This window comes from Pteropus vampyrus, unplaced genomic scaffold, assembly GCF_000151845.1.
Source record: "Pteropus vampyrus isolate Shadow unplaced genomic scaffold, Pvam_2.0 Scaffold42, whole genome shotgun sequence".
NCBI classification, from domain to species: Eukaryota; Metazoa; Chordata; class Mammalia; order Chiroptera; family Pteropodidae; genus Pteropus; species Pteropus vampyrus.
The window spans coordinates 8,576,889-8,586,132 of NW_011888823.1; the positions used below are offsets into that span (position 1 = coordinate 8,576,889).

Sequence of the window (9,244 nt, forward strand, 5' to 3'; positions counted from 1 at the left end):
AGCACATATATAAAACATTTTTATTATTACAGAGATATCGATTGATTAAAACTATTCTAATGCTTTAAAAATATTGTTCCCTATAACTTAAAAAATTATGTGTTCATTGGAATATTCAATTTATAATAGCCTATTATCTTTTTGTACTAAATAAAATTTATCATGTATCTAATTGTAAGAAATAATTATTAATAATAATTATAAAGGTAAATAATTGAAAGATTGTTTTTGGATCAATTCTAGTCTTAGCCCAGTCTACATTGGTTTCACAATTTAAGGAAAATCCTGTGTCAATCAACTTTAGACTTTCCTTTTGTACAACAAATAGGTTAATTTACAAACACCAAAAGAAATCTGAATTCTCTGATTTTTTTGGTCATAATCTCACATCCAAGATAATGATGACATGAAAATCATTTAAGGGATTCTGATGCATTCAATAGAAAAAATTATGAGGCTAAAGATAGGGTTCATAAAGTCAAAAACAACACAGCAGAGTTCTTAGGACAAAAGAGGCATTTTTCAAATTAAAACAACACTGTTGAAATGTTATAAGTTGCTTCTTTCAGATATTACATTATTACCTATTTTAAAATGCCCAGTGAAGATATTAGAAGCATAAAACAGTTTATTTTGAGATAAATCCATACTTTAAACTGAAAGTGACCTCAATTCTATACATTTCAACAACAATATTTTCTTTCTAGATTCAACTATATTCATTTTAAAGATATTCTAAAATTAAAAAATAATTAAAACAATGGCTTTGGTATATCTCAGATTTTACTAGAGCAGAGGTTTTCAATGATATAAATTATTTTTTGCTGACTTACTGACAACATTGCCCTAAATGATATGGAAACAAAAGCTATTTACTAATAAAATTAAGTCATTCCATCATACTCAGGTTCTCTTTTTTATCTTTTTTTTTTGTTTGTTTTTAAATTCAGCTTTACTGAGAAATAATTAACATCTAAAATTGTAAGATTTTTAAAGGGTACATCATGGTGATTTGATATATGTGTGCATTGTGAAAAGATTCTCATCTCGTTAACACATCCATCACCTCACATACTTATTTATGTGTGTGTGAGAGAAAACATTTAAGTTCTACTATCTTGGCAAACTCCAATTATACCACATAGTCTTATGAACTATAGTCACCATGTTCTACATTAGATCCTCGGAACTTGTTCATCTTACAGCTAAAAGTGTGTACCTTTTTACCAACCTCTCCCTATTTCCCCCACCCACCCCAAACTCATAGCAACCACTTTTCTACTCTCTGTTTCTAAGAGTTGGGCTTCTTAAAAGATTTTACATATAAATTACATTATGCGGTATTTATCTTTTTCTGGCTTATTTCACTTAACATAATCCCTTCAAGTCCCATCCATGCTATTGCAAATGGAAGGATTTCCATCTTTCTCACAGCTGAATAATATTCCATTGTATATGTATATGTATATATACAAATCACATGTTCTTTATCCATTTATTCATTGATGGAAACTTAGGTTGATTCCATATCTTGGCTACTGTGAATAATGCTTTAATGAATATGAGAGTACAGCTATATCTTCAGTAACCTGTTTTCGTTTCTTTAGAGATATATAGCCAGAAGTGAAATTGGCTGGATCACATGATAGTTCTATTTTTAATATTTTGAGGAACCTCCATATTGTTTTCCATACAAGCTGCACCAATTTACATTCCCAGTCAGAGTGCACAAATGATTCCCTGGTTTTTTATGATGGCTGTTCTAACAGGTGTAAGGTGATAATCGCATTGTGGTTTTTACTTGCATTTCCCTGATTATTAGTGATGTTGAACTTCTTTTCATGTACCTGTTGGCCATTTGTATGTCTTTTTTTAAGAAAATGTCTATTCAAATCCTCTGTCAATTTTTTAAATCAGATTGTTTGTTTTTTCATTATTGAGTTAAATGAATTCTTTATATATTTTAGATATTAACCTTTTATCCGATATATGATTTGCAAATATTTTATCCTACCATGTATGTCGTTTGTCTTTTTCATTTTGTTGCTGGTTTCCTTTGCTGTCTAGAAGATTTTTAGTTTGCAACAGAAGTCCCACTTGTTTATTTTTACTTTTGTTGACTTTGCTCTTTGTGTCAAATCCAGAAAATTATTGCCAAGACCAATGTCAAGAAGCGTACCCCTTATATTTTCTTCTCAGAGCTTTATGGTCTCAGGTCTGAAGTAGTGCAAGTCCTCAAATATCAGTTTCACTCAACATTGTTTTGTTATAACACAGATGTGAAAAAATATTGCTTTTGGCTGAGACCACTGTGTGTGTGGAGTTTGCATACTGTCTCCATGTCTGTGTGGATTTTCTCTGGGTACTCTGCTTTTCTTCTACATCCCAAAGATCTGCATATTGGGTTAATTGGCATGTGTAAATTGTCCCGGTATGAGTGAGTGTAGATGTGTGTGTATGTGTGAGAGTGCCCTATTCTGGAATGGTGTCCTGTCCAGGGTTGGTGCCCCTTGTGCCATGAGCTGCCAGGATTGCCTTTGTCTAACACGTGAACTGGAATAAGTGTGTTCAAAAATAACGATCTTACTTATTTTATTAATCTTTTTAAAATTTATGTGTAACTTACCTTTATTTTAGTATTTAATATTAGATATGTTTTGGATCTTTATTTAGAAGTTTGGTGATGTTTTTGTGGCAAAAAAAATATATGCTATATGAACTTAACTCCTGTTTATATCAATTAGCCCATGGTAAAATTAGTTTCATTGTACATCATTTTGCGTAAAGTCAGTTGCCAAGACCCTATCAGTTATGTTAAGTAAGAACTTACTGTATAAGTCTTTAATCCATTTTTTATGTATGGTGTAAGTTATGGCTCTAGCTTAATAATAATACTTATTATTATTTTTATAATTTTGCATATGGTTGTCTAGTTTTCCCAAAACTATTGATGAGACAATCGTTTCCTCATTGTATATTCTTGGCTCTTCTGTCATAAGTTAATTAACCATATATACATGCCTTTATTTCTGGGTTCCCTTTTCTGTTCCATTAATCTATGTGTCTGTTTTATGCCAACACCACAGTGTTTGGTTACTATAGCTTTGTAATATACTTTGAAATCAAGAAGCATGATACTTCTAGTTTTGTTTTTATTTCTCAAAATTTCTTTGGCTCCTTGGACTCTTTTGTGGTTTTATACAAATTTTAGGAATTTTTTCTTTTTATTTCTGTGATATGTCATTTAAATTTTGATAGTGATTGCATTGAATCTGTAGATTGCTTTGGGTCATATGGACATTGTGACATTATTAATTTTTCCAGTCTATGAACATGGAATATCTTTCCATTCACTTGTGTCTTCTTCACTTTCTTCCATCAGTCTCATAGTTTTTAGTATACAGTTCTTTCACATCCTTGATTAAATTTATTCCTAGGTATTTTATTATTTTTGGTACAATCATAAACAGTATTTTTTTTTAATCTCTCTTTCTGATGGTTTGCTATTAGTATATAGAATAGATGCAATCTTTAAATTAGAACCTAAACACAAGATTGTGTCTGCCTTGCTGGAAATCTCATCACTATCTCCCAGTTCAGAATTTGCCCCAACAGCCCTCTTCTCCAAAGGGCATAATGGTGTCCCATAGCTGGGCCCCACACTTGTGTCAGGCCCGGTCTATCTTACAGTGGTGGAAGGCAGAGCCAAACTGTGTATAAAAGGAACACACTTCAAACTAATAAAATAAGAAACTATCTTGAGACTATAACACAGAAACCCTATTTGAGTTTCCATCCGTACCAATCCTTCTCAAACTCTTCCAAAAAATAGAAGAGGAAGAAACATTTCCAAACTTTTTTTATGAAGCCATCATTACCTTGATACCAAAACCAGAAAAAGGACACTGCAAGAAAAGAAAATTATAGACCAATATTCCTAATAGGATAGATGCAAAAATTTTCAACAAAATAGTAAACCAAATTCAACAGTACATTTTTAAAAAAGTCATATGCAATGACTAAGTAGGATTTATGTCAGGAAAGCAAAGATGGTTCAACACCTGTAGATCAGTCAGTGTGCTACAATCCATTAACAAAATGAAGGATAAAAATCATATGATTTTCTCAGTAAATGCCTTCTCTGCATCTGCTTGATCACTGTGTCCTTAGTCCTAAGCTTACAGTCAGCTATCTAATTGATATTTTATAATATACTATTCATAATTCACTTATTAAATTAATTAACAAAACCTACTTGTGGGGGAGAGTTGGGCTATAAATAGTAGTAGTTCCATATTCTATACAGGAGGGTTTAGTGGCAAACCATTATCTTAGAAAGGAGTAGACATTTATCAAAGACTTGTGTTAATTGCATGCTTATAACGAGAGAACTTTTAAAAGTATTCCTCATGGATTTATGAGAGCAACTGAAAGATGCTAGAGTAATGGCAAAGCCCTCTCTCATAACCTCAAAGTACTGACATAGGGTCAGAGAAGGCTGCGATTAATTCTGAGTATGCTAAGTATTCTGCAACACAAAGTGCTAAATAAGAAATTGTTAGGAGCCCTTGAGTATGTATGTGGTGGGTGGGTGAGGGGGTGTGTGTGTGTGTGTGTGTGTGTGTGTGTGTGTTTTCTCCAGGAAGTGCTTTTACCATAAATAGTGCATAAATGGATACTAGAAGGATGAGTGAAAGTTAAATAAAGATCAGAGGCAGAAACACTCGTGGAAGCTATAGTGGTGTGAACATCAGCTGATGGTGGCCTAGAGTGATACAGTGACAGTGGAATAAAGCAATGAATGGATGCAGAGGTATTTAAGATGTAGAATTTATAGCATATAGTGAGTAATTAAATTTAAGAAGCATGGGAGGAGTTAAGGATGATCACCAGTTTCTTGTCTTGGAAAACTGAGACCACGGAAATTCCATTTATTGAAATAAGGAGCACAAGAGGAGAAAAATAAATAGGTTCAAAGGGAAAGAGAGTGAATGACTTTAGTTTGAACATGATGAGATAGAGATGCCAGATGGAAACATCTTATAGCCCGGAAGATATGAGCTTTGAGTTGATCAGTGTGATCTAGTTTAGGAATATAGATTAGGGAATCTGCAACACATAGAAAATAATTGAAACTATGAGTTCAGTTATGGAGTGTTTACAGAATAAATAGAAAAGGGGACTTATAATAGGACATTGAGGAGTAGGTGACAAAGGAAAACTTTTAATCTGAATACCCAGTATTTGACATTCAGTTATCTTGTTTCATTGATAAGCAAGCATTATAAAGACATAAAAAAATTACTAATCAATAATGATATGTGATGATTGTTCTACTTTTAAATCTCATTCAATGTAACCCTGTTATCTGTCCTTATCCATTAAATCGACTTTGGGTTTAACTATATCTCTGATTAATAATGCTGTAAACAAACAAAAAATATAAATGAAATATTAAGAGACTGCCAAATGAAACTGAAAATCTTATAGAAGATGGAGGGTTTCTTGAAGTCAGTGAATGTAATATTGGAAAATTTCAAAAACCTATAGGAAATGAGGATTTATTCTCATCGTCTTCCTGTTTTTTACTCTATGTTAATTTTATTTTAAATGTATATTTCAAATGACTCCTTTCTTATTTCTGAATTTATGTAATGTTAGATCATATCAGAGATTTTTCATACTACTTTCAAATTGTATTCTAAACCATCGTTGCACTATTCCTGCTGCTGTTCTTCATTTCCTACTTCTATTTTTTTTCTCATTCCATTCTAGATATCTGTACACATTATAATGTGATGCTATGATGCATTCTTTGATGAGATTAGGCCTCAAGTCTCCATGAGTTTTCATTATGTCCCTTTAGCCATAGTCTAAATAAACTTCCTAAGCAAATTGTTTTTTCTATGCTTATCTTCCTTCTTATTCTGTCTGCATACTTATAATCTGATGCTGAAAAACAATTCCAATAATTCAAGCAAGAGATGTGGAAATAGGTTGTTTGATTAGTTTGAATGAAGAGAGCTATGTCTTTACTACATTCTGGAGTATTGAATGGGAAACAGCAAATACATTGTGCCATAAAATTCCTTTACTACTCTTTAGTATCTGAGAGAACACTGCATTTAGTAGGACAAAGTTTATTATAATTATGAAATCATTTATGTTGAAACCAATTTTAATTTTAATTTGGGCTATATTGGTTTTCAATAGAATTATATTTCATATTTCATTATCTACTACAAAAAATATATATTACAAAATGATAAATATATTGAGGTGATGCAATGATTTAAATTTTCATGATTCCATAACTGCATTTAAAATGGTGAAATTTGTCATCTTTTATGGTTTTCTATCCAGAAAGTTTTATACACACACAGACACAGTTGGGGGAGCATAGTTAAAATACTTTGATAAGTATTTGTTACACAAATAACAACCTCATCACATTTTATACATATTTGCATATATATTTATACCAGTAATTATTAATAACTATAATAAACAGTTTTCATTAAGCATGTATTATGTGCCAGACATTTAAAAAATATTATCTCAAATAAACCTGACTGTGGCTCATAATATGTAAGTACATTGTTACTCTTTCTACAGTTGTGGAAGTTGAAGCATAGAAATGTTAAAGCAACTTGTTGAAAGTTGTACCACTTGCATTAATCTGCTCAGGCTGCCATAACAAAATACCACAGGCTGAATGGCTTAAACAACAAAAATTTATTTTTTCAAAGTTCTGAAAGAAATCCAAGACCAGGGTGCCAGTTGGTGGGTTTCTGATGAGAGCTCCCTTCCACCTTGCTACAGATATCCACCTTCTCATTGTATCCTTATGAGAGAGGGAGAGCAGGGGAGAGAGAGAGGAAAGGAGGGAAAGAGGGGGAGGGAGGGAGGGAGGGAGAGCGTGCATGAGTGAGAATACGAATGAACAAGTGCTAACTCTCTGATGTTTCTTCTAATAAGGACACTAATCCTATGGATCAAGGCCCCATCCGTATGACCGCATTTAATCTAATTACTTCCTTATACTCCTTATAGGCCCTATATTCAAATATAGTCACATTGGGGGTTAGGGCTTCAACATATGAATATTTGGGAGACTCAGTTCAGTCCATATCACCACTAATAAGTGAGAAAGTCAGAATTTAAACCCAAGTGGTTATAATAGTAGCATGTACTCTCTGAACCTCAGTTACATCTCTGAAAATAGATGGGTAAAAAGAACCTACTGTATGTAGAACGTTGAGAAAGGTCATAAGATACTGTTTTCTCTAAGGTAGTAGCACAGACAAAAGTTATATTAAAATTTGGCCAAAATATATTCAGCGTGTAATTGTCATACTAATTTTATAACTTAATTTCTTTTGATATCAAATAAATATATATACTGAGATGAAAAATGTATCTAAGATGTAATACGCATTTTAAAACAGTTATGATTAGTGTCTTATTATGTAGCTTCAGTTGCTTCTAAATATGGAGAATGTTTCATATACAGAAAATTCAGCTACAAAGAAGACTTCTACATCGGACATTTCAAGTGTCTGTGATATCAATTTTATTTCCATAGAAAGGATTCTGAATCTTCATGTAAAGAAATTATGGTGTCAGAAATTCTCCAATATAGACGGAGGGTATCACAGTTGAGAAAATGGAAAGATTTAAGTTTTTTTTTTTTTTTTTTGTATATTCTGATATACAAGTGGGTTTAAATTCAACCCAATAAAATACAGAGAAGTTACATCAGGAGAGTATTTTTTGAGTTAATTTTTTGAAACTCTATTTGCATAGTTTCCTGAAAGTATAAAAGAATGAAAGAAAATATCCTTTAGCTATAAATAAAGGTCTTTTTTTATTTAATTGAGAAATTATGAAATAGGTTAGGTACATTTTTTTTCTCTTTTAGATGAGTTGTTATCTATTTAAAGCCAATGCCAGAAGTGTTATAAGATTGTTTAAAGTGATGCCATTGTTATTGGCATATTTTGGCAGTTTCTATTTTAAAGTGTCTATCTCTTTCCCTGATAAATTCAGTAAGCAGTAAAGCTTGTCTCCTTAGTGTTTTGATTTCACACTACATCTCATCATCTGTTAACATCCTCAAGATCTCGAAATCCATCGTTCTTATGTTGCATTTCAAGACTAGTGAAGTTTCATATCATCATAATTTTCTTCCTCTGGTTTTAAATCTCAGTTGTATCCTATTCCAATATAAGCTCTGGCCTTAGCCATTTTTATATATTTCAAAATATGTCTCTCCTTTATCAAAGTCTCTTTTCTTCTATGAAATCTTCCTCAAAGATAAGAAAGCACATTGTATATGTTATAGTAATATGTACTAAGGGGGAAAAAAAAACAATGAGGGAAGGATATGGGTTGACCTTTTAGACAAGATGACATGTGGAAACTTCACTGAGAAAGTGGCTTTTGAGTAAAAACCAAAAGCAAGAAAAAATTGGTCATGCAGTTGTGAGAGGGAAATATGATCCAGGCAGAGGGAACAGCAGATGAAGACTATAAAATGAAAACATGCCTGGCATGTACGAGAGACTCATCAGCAGTCAGTACTTTTTTCTGTTTTTAAGCTTCATAAATATTCCTTAAATAAAGGGCAGATAAATCCTAAGATAAAGAGTTCATATAGAAATAAAATAAGAAAATATTTAAATCCTTTGTTCAAGCAGCTACTTTTCATGCAGTATTATTCACAATAATATACATTAACCTGTAAAAGTAAATTCTTAAAAAAGTGTATGACTTTAATTGGTACAGTCTGATTTAATCTTTTATCTAATTGTTTAAAGGTCATAAAAAGAAAAACTTAAAAAGAAAAAAGAAAAACTTACTTGTGAGCTTATATACTTCTTAGAAAAGAATGGCAAGATGAAGAAAGGGAAATTACATTTCATTTTATAACACCAAGTTAGGTCCTAGTGTAAATTCATAAGGAGATGATCTCTATTATGTAAAATTCTATCTCCTCTAAAGTAGGCAAAAGTTTATTTTATTTTATTTTTTTATTCTTTAGGCGAGGCAACTCTTGGTTGACCTCACTGATTGCAAGGACCTTGTCAGCTTACAATTCCTTATTTTTTTATTTTTTGCCTACAGCACCTGGTCTTCCTAGGTGGTCTCCCATCCAAGTACTAACCAGGCCTGACCCTGCTTAGCTTCCGAGATCAGACGGGATCGAGCTTGTTCATGGTGACATGGTCATGGTCGTAGCATC

At 32.1% G+C, this 9,244-nt stretch overlaps 1 protein-coding gene and 1 pseudogene across 1 annotated transcript in view; one reads left to right on the forward strand and one right to left on the reverse strand.

Annotated features, from left to right (window-relative positions):
- Positions 1–9,244, forward strand: part of ERBB4 (erb-b2 receptor tyrosine kinase 4) — a 1,016,037-nt gene that overhangs the window by 311,437 nt on the left and 695,356 nt on the right. The window lies entirely within an intron of this gene.
- LOC111738741 lies at positions 9,118–9,236 on the reverse strand (annotated as a pseudogene).